Source organism: Triticum dicoccoides, chromosome 6B (genome assembly GCF_002162155.2).
Source record: "Triticum dicoccoides isolate Atlit2015 ecotype Zavitan chromosome 6B, WEW_v2.0, whole genome shotgun sequence".
Taxonomy (NCBI): domain Eukaryota; kingdom Viridiplantae; phylum Streptophyta; class Magnoliopsida; order Poales; family Poaceae; genus Triticum; species Triticum dicoccoides.
Genome location: NC_041391.1, coordinates 692,559,093 through 692,572,516, shown reverse-complemented (window position 1 = coordinate 692,572,516; position 13,424 = coordinate 692,559,093). Strand labels below are relative to the sequence as shown.

The 13,424-nt window shown below is 43.3% G+C and overlaps 1 pseudogene; it reads right to left on the bottom strand.

Annotated features, from left to right (window-relative positions):
• Positions 1–2,145: 2,145 nt before the first annotated feature.
• On the bottom strand, positions 2,146–8,660 carry LOC119324275 (annotated as a pseudogene).
• Positions 8,661–13,424: the final 4,764 nt, after the last annotated feature.

Sequence of the window (13,424 nt, the reverse complement as noted above, 5' to 3'; positions counted from 1 at the left end):
AGCAGGAACGGGGTACATAAGTTATCAGATCTGTGATGTGTGAGTTACCGCTATTCACAGAAAACATACAGGGGGGTTATATTTCATCAACTATTTCTCCATACTTTTCAAAGTTAACATGGCGTTCGTATGTACTGAGTTATTGAGAGTATATTTAGAGCAAAATAAATATCTGGGGTCACAATTACAACGGTATTCGATAAATTACCGGATGTATACTTTTTAAGAACTTTTTTCCCGTGTCAAGAAAGTTATCGCGTCTAGGCTCAATAAGTTATCAGGTCTGCTATACGTATATACCAAGTTATTTACACATGAGTTACCGGAGGTGTTTTTCAAAAAAAAAATAGCAGGCTCAAAAAGTTACCATGTTTCAGCTAATTAAGTTACCAGCTAAGCACTGCGTATATTACCATGCTCGGGAGATGGAAAGAACCACTAAATTTAGAGCAAAATCTCGTCCGACCCAGCAAATTACGATTTCATTTTGTCGAACTAGTTAACTCAATTGGAAACATGCATAAAATCAAGACAAACAACATTAGTCGAGCTTTAGGAATTGGCACAAGTACCACCACGCAACAATTTATCACAACAAGCAGCTTAGTCCATGTGGTTCATGTCCCTCGTCACAATTCTTGAGCCTGAAGTTTGACTCCAGCTCCCAGCAAAAAAAAATCGAGAATTAACACAGCTTTTATTTTGATGCTACGAGATTTAAACGGTTCAGTTCTTATGTTTTTCAACTTGAACCACTAACATGCTGTAGCTCGTTGGTCGAACAGAGCGTGCAGAGGCTGTGCATTCTGGGTTTGATCCCCATTGGCCGCTTTATTTTTCTTCCTCGGGTATAGCAATCAGCCAACAGAAAAGAAAAAGTAGCTACCGATCCATCCAGTGCGCGAGGTAGAACGTGGATCATTAGATGCGGATCGTGCGACTGACGAATCATACGCGCCTGTTGCAAACTACCAGCCGACTGGTGCTTAGATTTCTCCTAAAATAAAATGAAGTCTGTGCGAGACACTAATAATCACTATTTTAAATGAAAAATTGCAGTGCCAAATGTCACATCCTTGCAAGTATTTTACAAGTCGGGAACATTCTGGGTGGTTTTATAGCACGTGCTATTGAATCAAAGTGAAAAATGTCTTCTTTTTCCTGGTATGCTCGGTTTTACGTGCCAGGGGAAAGGTCAATGCCGTCCAGTCAGCAATGCTATCAAGCTGACGCCCACCCTGATTCGCGAATAAACATGGTCAAGTCATGTTATACGTTAGGTGGCGAGACGAGCCTAACAGAGACGTACGGGCACTGTCGGAAGCTTCTCGCCATCAAAGTAACCATCTCAAAACCTAAGCAGCATGTCCACTTAAAAATTTATATATAAAAAACACGCTCCCTCCAATTCTAAATGTAAGACTTTTTAGAGATTTTAATACAGACTACACACGGATGTATATTCACATAGTGTAAAATTCACTCATTTTGATCTGTATGTAATAATCCATATTGAAATCTCTAAAAAGTCCTATGTTTAGGAACTGAGGGAGTATAAAGGAACTGGATAAAATTAGGAGTGCACATGCAGAAGACAGAGGAGAGCAATGTGCAGAGGGTTTGCTTAGCGCAGTCCCTGCTCATCCGTTCCCGGAAGAGGGGCTTTCCTTTCCCCCTTGCCCTCGGGGCCACAAGGACGTTTTTTCTCGTTTCGCTTCGGGCCGTTCAGTTGGCCGAGACAAAGCAGGATAGGCCGAGAGCCTTTACGAGCAAAGAAAGGGAAAAAACAGCGTGCTTTAACACAAACCGTGGACCTTTTGAGGTAAGATTAGTGGCGGATCTACGCAACCCACATGATCCCTTTGCCCCCTTTTTGCGCCAGGAGACTCACACTCCCCCTCACCCGGCTTCCGCTGCTTTCCTTTCCTCCCCCACTACACGCACAATCCATCCATCCATCCGTCTCCCCGGCGAAAAGATAAAAGGAGAATCCATATCTTAGTGAAGCCTTTGCCGAAGATTTTGCCTGCCTGCCTGCGCGAGCCAGTGCTGGCTGGCTGGGTGCAAAGGGGAACACATGGATGGACGGTAAGTAAAACGGCAAGACTTTCTCTCATGGAAGCATCAGCCAAGCAAGCACGCATGGAGAGAGGAGAGTTATGTAAACATATCTACACTCAACTGCGGGTCCATGTGTTGCGCGCGGGCAAATGTTTCTCTCCCACCTCTCTTCTTTTGCCCTCCGATTGGGTTAGGAACAAAACTGGGAATTATGTTGTACAAACAAATCGAGCTTCCAAAACTTCCCGGGCGCAAACTCACCGTCGGAAACCGCCCAAACTGCAAATCGCTGCGCTCCTCTCCGATTCTACTCTTCTTCTTCGTCCTAGTCCTCGTCGTCTTCCTCCTCTTCAGCTTCCTTGAGCCACTGCCAAGGAAAATGAGTGACAGGTTAGTATGCTCAAGACAAGCAACCATCTCAGTGGGATTTAGTTTTGACGAGACATAATCATGTTTGAGACTTTGTTCTGCCCGCACAACAGATGGCACAAACCCAGTGCCGCAAATACTACCACCATCGTGCCAGGAGCTATTATTATAAATACAAGACACGCGGTTTGAATAATTCCCTCTGACGGAAGGTTTGTGATCATGAAAAACTACAGAAATAGAAAGACATAAACAGGCCAGGTAAATCTTACGTGAAATGGAAAAGGAGAACTCAGCTTAGTACAGTGAATATACCTTAATAAAAGCATCAGACTGTTTAACGAAAACTTTATCGGACTCGTCGGCATTTTCTTTTTCTTCCGCCCATCTCAAAATTGCATCTTCACTGACTACGTCCTTATCATAGAGGTAAGGCAAGATCTGCGTTCAATACAAGATTACAAAACCAACAAAAACAGGATCATCAATTCTCAAAAAGTGTACATTACCCAGCAGTGCAAACGAAACTACATATGTATATCCAAAAATAATAATGGCACGGAACTTATCTGTAATTGACATCGAATAGTTTTTTACCTTTGAAAACAGTGGAGAAAATTCTTTTGTGATATCTTGGCACATTTCCTCAAACTTCAATAGTATTTCCATCTGCATCACCATCACGAAATAATCCATTTAGCCCATGTCAAATACAAAAGACAAAAACAACTCAATAAGTCATAAAAATCCATGGGAAAACCCTGTTTTCAAACTGGACCTAAAACTTGACAACCACAGAAGAGGCCCTTCAAAGAGTCTGTCGTGCACCAACACAACAATTTGGAAGTGCAGTCACCACAACCACCATACTATATGCAACCACATGGCAAGAGCGGTGAGCTATCTCAAAATTGTTAACCTTCATGCACTAGCCAACGCAACCAAAAGTCCGAACTGATGGAAAGGGCTAGGCAATCCACATATACACTTCAACACCCCCTCTCACATGTGACGCGGAAAGTCAACGTGTGGATAGACTCAGAGGTATGGCTCAAGAGGCTCATACGTGGAGACAGGGGGGCAGCAGCAATTTTTAAATAAATTGCGAAAGCCAGGACTTGAACTCAAGACCTTAGCTCTGATACCATGTTAAGCTTCATGCACTAGCCAACGCAACCAAAAGTCTGAACTGATGGAAAAGGCTAGGCATTCCACATATACACTTCAACAAAAATCACCATACTATATGCACATTCTGCAGATCAACATGTCATCAGGTCAAATAATTATATAAACGATTACTTCAGTTATATGATTTGCATATGCTCGAATAGCTGATAAAGGAACCTATGCTGACTCAATATGGAAGATAACTGACATGACTAAACCTGACAACGAACACACTGGACGCGATACCATTTTAAAATCAATAAACCTGATGGTATTTTTGAATTTTCAAGCAGATGTTACTCATGCAGACTTCAAGGTATTTATCCAGTATATCCTCGAGCCATACCTCCTCATCAACTGTCTTGGTGTAATTGCGTAAAAGATCCTTCCACTTGGCAAGTGCGTCGGCAGTTGTCTTTAGAAGATTATCTATATAAAGAGGGGGAGCAGGACAAATAAGCTTTTATTATCTTTCATCATGAGATCTAACAGCTATAGGAAAAAAGCATCCCATATCAAAAAGCGCATCCCAAAGTTCCACAGTTGGGACTGTCATGTTTGGACTTTGCAAATTGCAATACAGGAAATGTAATGCTTTATGCAAAATCCTATGGACTTTACCACACTAAGCTCCTCTGTGAACTGGTTCTTTACTCTTACGGTTAAACGACCAAATGTTGTAGCTAATGATCAAATCATTATCCCAATTTGACATGCATCATGGTTCATAAAACTGCGAAATATCCCTAGAAATCATACCGTTAGTAGATTGTGCAGCGACTAATGCACCCCTCATGATCGAATAGAAAACTGCTCCAGCACAATCAGCGTGTTGAAGGCTATAAGATAACCTGAAAAATAAGCACAAATTTGCAAACACAATCAGCATTATGACTATAAAAACTAGACAAAATAAAGAATGGGGCATACTCTATCAGTGATGTGAAGGATTAAACAAACATTCTATACAACTAAGAAAATCATCTGGGCAGAAATCGAAGATACTAGTTAATTATCGACAGGCCGTAAAATTAGAACAAGACAACGCAAACAACTTTCATACTCTATACAAGCAAAGCTAGTGCTTGGGAAATAGAGTGTTAATCCAAATTCAGATGCTTAATGAACATTACCAGCAAAAACAGTTTGTGGTTTTACATGGTGTGAAAAAAGCATGGCTGCAATATTTCTGCAGAATAAATTGTATATGGAACATTACTTCCAGCTACTTCAGTGTTCCATATGAAAAGAAGTGATTATATCTCATCTTGAATTCTTGATATGTAGGAATATATTTTAATTTTTTTAACAAAACAAAATGTCCTTTGCAGCAAAACTGCAATTTCATCTGCTTGACTTATATGTGTCATGGTTGTTTACATTTAGTAGGCATTCACAAATATGTCTGTTGTGCAGAAAAGAGTTTATACCTGAGCGCATTGATTTCTAGTATCAAATTATCTTGATGAACCCCATCAAGTGCCCTCTGGAACGTCTCTTCGACCTAAGTAGGGTAAACCAATCAGCAAAGTGAAGACAAAAAGAGTATGAGAATCCCAAGTATATGCTACTAACTTCTTTCTCAAACTTAGTATAATCATCATCCTCAACCACACTGATCTCAGAATCATTGTCACGGTCTGCTTCAGATGGACGGTTGTTCAAGTCTTCTTCTGATCCTTCGTCATCGTCAAAAGATACAGCATGCTGCAACTCTTGAAGCTTTTCTTTAGGAATCGGAGCAATTGATTGTCTCCACTCGTCCTGAATTCCAGTATCACCACTTGCCCATATGTAACCAAGGACGCCAGAGGTACCAGTCTAAGCAAATATCATAGACAGCAACCACAATGATTATAAATCAAGACATGACAAATGTATCACCAGGGTGCCTGGATATAATCCTGACAACCACAGTAACGCAAGCATGGATTACAAAAATCACTGCACCAACTAAGAATAGAAGAATACCTCAGATGCCCCTAAGTCATCATCTTCACATATGATGGTTGGGTGGTCGGCATTACTCTTTGAGATGGAAAAGGCTGCAGTATAGAAAGCCAGTGTTCTAAGTAAATCATGAGTGATACATTCAATCCATCATAAGAATAAATTGAAAATGCATGTATGATCAAGAACAGAAATTTTAGGGTATGCAGACTTACGTGGACTATCTGTAATTCCAGAATTAGTGTCAGCATACTCAAGTTCCTCGTCACTATCTTCATTTGAAGGCTTGTTAAGTAGTGACACTTTTGAATAGGCAGGGACAACAACATTCTTTCCAACTTTAATCTGAAATGGTACAAATAAGAATTTAATCAATATCTGCAATGCTGCTGAATAGAAAATTGCAACTGGTTTATAGCCTGTTCCTAAAGGAGAAGTGGATAGCATAGGGATGTAATATATAGCAACATACCTTAAATGACAATATGCAGCCAGGCTCAACAATTGCCCCTGCCTTTAGATGAACATCATCACAGACTAAGGAGTTACTCACTTTGCACCCATCTTCAATTATGACATTATCCCATATATAGGAACCGTGAATGAGAACGTTTTTACCAATACTGCAACCTTCCCCAATTACCGAATTTGATATCTTGCACTGCTCTCCAATACTTGTCGCATTGCCAATAACAGAATTCGCACCAATTTGTGCAGAATGCGACAATGTAACATCTGGAAAAGATTTGATGAATGTGAACAGTTCATATGTAAAGGTGCTGTTATATAATTACAGGAATCAACTATGACATACCTATAGACCTAAATGACAGGTAAAAGTTCATGCCCAAAAATCACAGTTTAAAACAGCCCATGAACCTTAAACCAAGAATTTTGATGATACTATGACTAATATCTTTCTTCATTCCAAATTGAACATATTGATTTGATAAATTCATCTAGATTTTGAGGAATGAATCAAGGAACGAAACAAGGTACAGAAATAAATCTTTGTGGCTCTTTTCAGTATGCAACTACGCATACCTGATGCCTTGTAAATTCCTTGGCGGTGAAGTTTCATTTCATGACAGTTACCAAAAGATAACACATCAGGCACCATAGGGTATGTCCATCTTTGTATTATATCTTTGCTCACCGCATCATAGCTCCTGAAATTATCTATTCTTGCAGCATAGCTGGAGCGTATTTCATGAGTATAGATTTTGTACCCCATAATCTGAAAGGATTGGCATGCCATTTGATTGTTACAAAAGAGACATGATAAGAGAGATGGCACTCAAGATACTGCACTAAAAATAAGCATCATGTTTTCTTGTCTTACATAGGTCAACTGGTGGTGAACGGACTTACATCGTCAACTAGTAAACCCTTTACAAAATGACGTCGGAGATGTTGATAGTCAAAGTTATCGGTGAAAAGACTAAGGACTTCTGGCGAGCAGATATCAATATAGCAATCCTGTCAGCAAAAGGGGGAATTTACTAAGATCAATAAAACAAGATTTGAAGTTCTGGAGAATCATGGCCTTAATAATATAGCAAAAGATGAGCTTGGAAAAAAATCATATATCCGTTGTTTAATTAACAAGTTTGAAGGCAGACCTCCATGTTATTATGCAACTGGAGAGTAGGATTATTGGCCAGTATATCCTTATCAATTGTCACACACAGGTGTGAGTTATCTGCCTTATCCTCATAATAAAGTAGTTCCTTTGTCTCAGGAGCTATCGCCATAACAATTTCATCATTGCCCAAACGTGTCTGGTGCGTTAGGATTGAAGGTTTTGAATGCTTTATAATCATAGTCATAACAGCAAGTGGATCCTTTTTCCTTCTGTCCTTGTGTTCCTGGAGAGCATCTTTTAAGCTCATGTTGCTGATTGTATCACCACTGATGAGAACAAAATCACCATTTATCTACATAGAACAGACAAATGGATGAAACAACTGAAAGTGTAAACGAAATGTCAGGCACACTGTCAGTGTGTGAAAAAATCAGAATAGAACAAGAAAATAAGACTGCGTTATATATGTGTGACGATAATTGAGGCACAAGCGACAGCTATTAGGACAAAAAAAGGGCACGTGATACTATTGCTAAGCAGGCACAGCAATCACAGAGCTAAGTGCATGAAAAATAGCAAAATTGAGGCATTGAGCTGAACTAATGTGTTCAGTATGATGTTACAGTGAAAACCTTGAACAACTTTTTTGGGTAATAGCCATCAGACAGAAAAATGAATGCTAGGTTTTGCTCTGAATATTATTTAATATCATCATTTTTCCATGACAATCTCTTGCCGGTTGTAATTATTTGTCCTCACTATTGAGGCAACCAGTACCAAATGGGAGGCCACTGGAGTGACCTGGAATGGCATGAAGTTATACAATTTAAATCTACTTTCCTTCCTTGAATGAACTGGAATGACAACCCAAAATTTTCCCCAGACTTCAGTTTCACATATGCTCACTATCAGTTCTAGTCGACCGGCCAAGACAAATTGCTAAGCAGCAACAGCAACAGACACTACAATCAATACTGCAGTCCTTCATAATCCACAGGAAGGATGGAGATCAGAAACTCACAACGCCACGGCCATACATGACGCGGAGAGCGTCGCCTGAGCTGATTGCGTCGTGCGACTCGACGGCCGTGACGGCCATCTCCCGGGCCGCGGGCTTCCCAGTCCAGCCGGCCTCCTCCAGGTGCTCCTTGACCTGCTGCGCGTGCGCGGAGCAGAAGACGAAGACCTCCTCCACGCCCGAGGTCTCCAGCCAGGACAGCGTGTAGTCGATCATCGGCACGTTCACCAGCGGCAGCAGCACCTGCGGGGACAGCGCAATTCAGGTGCCGCCGGGGGGTAGGGTTTGGGGGGAGGGGGGACGCGGTACCTTGGGGCGCTCGAGCGTGATGGGGCGGAACTTGAGCGTGAAGCTGTCGGCGAGGAGGACCGCCTGGAGGGTTCGAGCGCGAGAGCTCGTCGGCGTCGTCCCCGGCGGCGGCCCCGCCGCGGGACTTCTTCTGGGACATGGCTGCGGCGGCGGCGGCGGCGGGGAGGGGTTGGGGAAGGTTTAGCTTTGGTCGCTCGCGCCGTCGTCGCCGCCGTGGCTCCGCTAGTGTCGCAGCAGGGAGGCGTAGTGGGTCGTACCTGGGCTTTGGAGCTTGGGCTTTTTCGGGCTTATAGTGGGCTGAGTGGGTCATGCCTTTTTCAGGCTTGTGGGGGATTGAAGCACGGCCCATCTGTGCAGATCGAACTTGCCTAAAAAAAACTGCAAATTGAACAAAGCTTGCATGCTCGATTTTAGAGAAAAGGTCTTGAGGCTGGTGGCTTAGCTAAATTTGATTTGTCTTTAGATGTTGGAAGGCATGTGTGGTTCTTTCAACCACATGACGTTGTTGATTCCGTTGAACTTGAATAAAGAATCGTTATACCCCTCAAATAAATGCATGCTTGATTTTAGAGAAAATCTGAAGAAAAAAAGGTTAGATTTTAGAGAATTTGAAATGCTTGTTTTAGTTTTATCAGAAAACTGTGTTACTTGAGTCCACTTTGGTTCATCCACAGTTGTGTATCTAAAGAAGAAACAATGATAATTAATTAATGTGTGGGCATTGACCAAGTTAGACTCTTCATTTGTAGTACTATGCCTGTTACGGTGTATTTATTGAGGTGTACTCTTAGACATACGACTTTCTATAAACCACATTTCATGAAACAGATCTCAAAAAATAAAAGTATGCCATCTCAGTCGAGTGAGGCTGAGCCCGCACACGAGCGAAATCTCCCCCCGCCCCACTTTGCTCGAATGACTACCCTCCCCTGCCCTCGCGCGACCCGCTCCTCCCTCCCCTTGCGCGACCCCCTCCTCTGCTCTCCTCCCGCGACGCAAAACCTAGCCGCCAGATCTGCATTGAGATGGGCTAGTAGCTACCCCGCCGTCGGTCCCCTCTTTCTCCAATCTCTCCGCCGCCCCGCCCCAGCTCCTGTCCGGCCCTTCAGTCGTCGTCGGCCCGCCATAGCTCCTGGCCCCAGCCGTCAACTCGCCTCCGCCGCCGTCCCTGCAGTACCTCGCCAGTTGGCAGACGTAGCCGCTCCGCCTTCCCTTCCTCCTCCCCCTCCTTCCCTTCCTCCGCCCCCTCCTCCCCTTCCTCCCCGTAACCCACTCCTTCCTACCTCGGGCCGGGAAACAATGAACAGGGACGAGTTCTGTTGCTGTGGATCTAATCGTATGCTTAATTGAAATATGATACTTTTATTTTGTTTACTGTCTATCTTCTGTACGGAGAGTGTACTATGGTTTAGACAAAAAAATTATGCATGAAGGAATTTGTGAACTATCTATCTTCTGTTCATTGCTTGTGATGCTGAATTTTTTTTGTTGTGCTAAGTTTACTGTTATTTGTTTGTATTTGTCGTGGATGAATTGGCAAGAAAACGAAGGCAACTAATTGTGAGAGGAGCCGGTCTAGTGGTTGGATTGTATGCTTACATGATGCTCATGTTTAGAAGATCTAGGCAACAAACACCGAGGATAACCGTGGGCAGCATGGCCGATCGTGCCATATCTAGAGTCAAATTTGAGATATATTTATCACTCTAGTGATATAAATTGTTCTAATCAACTAAGAATGAGAAAAGCTCCTTTTTTTCGTTTGTGTGCTATATTTAGAGAGAGAAACTTATTGTTGGATAGCATCCATACTTCTATCGAGGAACAAGTTGCCATGTTTCTTCTAGTAGTTGGCCATAACCAAAGGTATAGGACACTACAACCAATCTTTAGAAGATCTACCGAAGTCATTAATAGGATATTTTAAGGCAGTGCTTTATGCTGTTGGGGAGTTGAGAGATGAGATGATTCGGCCTCCCTCCAACCATTGCCATCGTAAAATACAAGAAAGCACCCGCTTCTATCCATATTTCAAGGTAAAAAAAATTCAAACAAAAGAGAAACAATTGATGAGACTTATGAATAACAATCATTTGTCTTTATTAACTAGGATTGTGTTGGAGCAATAGATGGAACTCATGTGCTTGCTGGGAACGCCTATTGTTGTGAAAGACAAAGATAAACCAATGCCATGGAGGGGCAAGGAACAACTGATGAGGTATTGCAACATCTTCCTGGGTCTAACGTTGTACTTCCTACTGCTAGTGCCACTCAGGACCCTTCACCTACTTCAAATAAGAAGAGAAAGAGGGCATCAGGTTTGACCGAGGAGGACTCGCTCCAGTGTAGCAACATGACTGATGCTATGAGATTGCAAGTGCTATAAACAACACTTGTCATGCTGAAACACACCCTGACTTGTACAAGGCTATCATGGACCTTACCGTGTTTGATCAAAATGAGCGCTTGGCTGTTTTAGATTATCTCACAGAACATAAGGCAAAATGCCTTAACTTTGTGAAGATGAATAACAAAGTCCGTCAAGCAGCGTTCAAACGTATCTTGAAAGCCAATCATGATCTTCTTTGAGTTGATGTTAGTTGGTGCTCGTTGACACTATCCCTTTTTTAACTATCCCTTTTTTAACGACTATTATAGCGTATTTCGAATGAGGCTATGTAATATGAATCTAGTGATGGACTGGTTATTATGTCTTATGTAATTTGAATCAAGTGATGCACTGGTTATTATGTCTTATGTAATTTGAATCTACTGATGCATTGATATAAATTATGGTGATTATGTCTTATGTGAAATGTTAATTTTTTTTTCATATATCATTGTTCAGATTATGTTGGCATGGTAATGGTTTGTTGCTCGAATCTCATCGAACGTAAGGCAAAAATTCCGTTCATGCAGCCTACCTCATACAGGCTACCAAACACAGTCTCAACACACCATGTCTTGTCTGATGCAGGCTATCAAACACAGTCTCAGCTCAGCATGCGTCAGTACATACATTGCTACCAAACAGCCGCAGTTGCATGTACTCGGCATGTCTAGACTAAGCATGTCTCAAAGGGGAACAACTATGCTAGGGTGGGAATAGCTACCAAACACACCCTTAGGTCATAGCAATGCACGAAATTCGAGTATTTAACCAAAAGCTACCACATTTCGTCGATCTGTGCCCATAAATTACCATTTTAAGAATTTATGCCAAAAACTACCATTTTTTTGCTAATCAGTGACTAAAACCTACCATGTTCGTAAATCAACCGATTCATCCCTTTTAAACGCGCTTATGACAGCCTTGGCCCGCACGTAATTGCTGACATGACATCATAAGTCAACGCCGTTTGGTTGACCGTTAAGTTCGTATGTGGGGCGGCAGCCAGCTGCGACATCTGCTCCAAGTCCGACTACCGCGTCGCCAACATGTCGTTGGTGCTGCTTCCGTCGTTTGGCCACAACAAATACATGTCCTCCTGCCCACGGCAGCGGCTAGAGGCGGACGGCTACAAGCAGCTCGCCCCGCTGCGCGGAGGCCAGCGCGGTGGCCAGCTCCTGCCCGCGGCAGCGGCTAGAGGCTGCCGGCAACTAGCTCGCGTGGCTGCGCGGAGGCCAGCGCTTGCCCACGGAAACGACTAGAGGCGGCCGACAACCAACTCGCCCGGCTGCGCAGAGGCCAGCGCGGCGGCGAGCTCCTACCAGCGGCAGCGGCTAAAGGCGGCGCCGCGGCTGTCGAGCTCCTCCTGCTTTTGCCGTAGAGATCCTGCCGGCAGCGACAAGCTCCTCCTAGGTGGTCGTCGATCTCCTGCTTTGTCGTAGAGATCCTGCCGGCGGCCGCGAGCTCCTCCTGAGCGGGCGGTCGTAAGTGCCGGTGCACACCAAGTGTTCGATAAAATGTCCATGTGTAACTTAACAGTCAACACAAACAGTCAAACAACTTGATGGTCTGTCAGCCCTGACGAGTGGTCCCAACCTGTCATAGTCAAGTTTATTTTTTGCTAATCAGTCGTTAAGTCGATGTGGTAGTTTTTAGTCATAGATTTGGAAAAAAGTGGTAGTTTTCGGCACAAATCATAAAGTGGTAATTTGTGGGCACGGATCAATGAATGTGGTACTTTTTGGTTAAATACTTCATAAAATTCAAACCCATTTTTTTCTTCTAAAAATCTGAGAAAAAGTGTGTAAATGTTCACATGATGTGTGCTTGTGATCCCCAGGAATTTTAAACCCCACTGTGATCTACACACAGGGCGCGGGGCAAGAAGATCAAGCATGAATAGTGCAAAGGGAGATAATATACACATTTGGTTTTTGTCTTCTTTTGTTTCTCTAAGTGTGAATCGAATATGGATATGGATTTAAAGTTAGACATATATTTGTGAATATTCACAATTTTTTTCAGAAAGTTGGAAACTTTCAAATTTGGTATATGTGGTAGTATATGACGGTATCATCTAAAATGTGGTATCACTGGATACTCTCCAAGCGAGTATGCTACACGCACGGACTTGTTTTTATGGATTCAGCGGACTGTGAATAGGTGGCAATTTTTGATTGGAAATTAGGAGCAAGGCGGAGCCCATCTCCATGAAAATCAGTAGGGGGAGAAGATTAATTAGTGTTGAGATGCCCGTCAAATGCATGTATTCCTCCGTGGATTAGGCCAACTCCAGCGCGCAACCCCATCATGTCCGGGTGCGTTCGTTTGGGGCAAAACGGATAAACCAGATGGCCCAGCGCGCGGGCGCAAACGGACTTTTGTCCGTTTTATGTTCGCTTTTGACCCATCCCGGCACAAGTTTGGGCTGCTTTTGGGGTGAAACGGACAGCGCGCAGACGGGCGGGACGCGCGCTTGTCCTTCCCTGGCCCGCCCATCGATGGCACAAAGCACCACCCGGGCGCCCCATTTCGCCCCCCCCCCCCAAACCCTCCCATGTCCCGCCCACCAC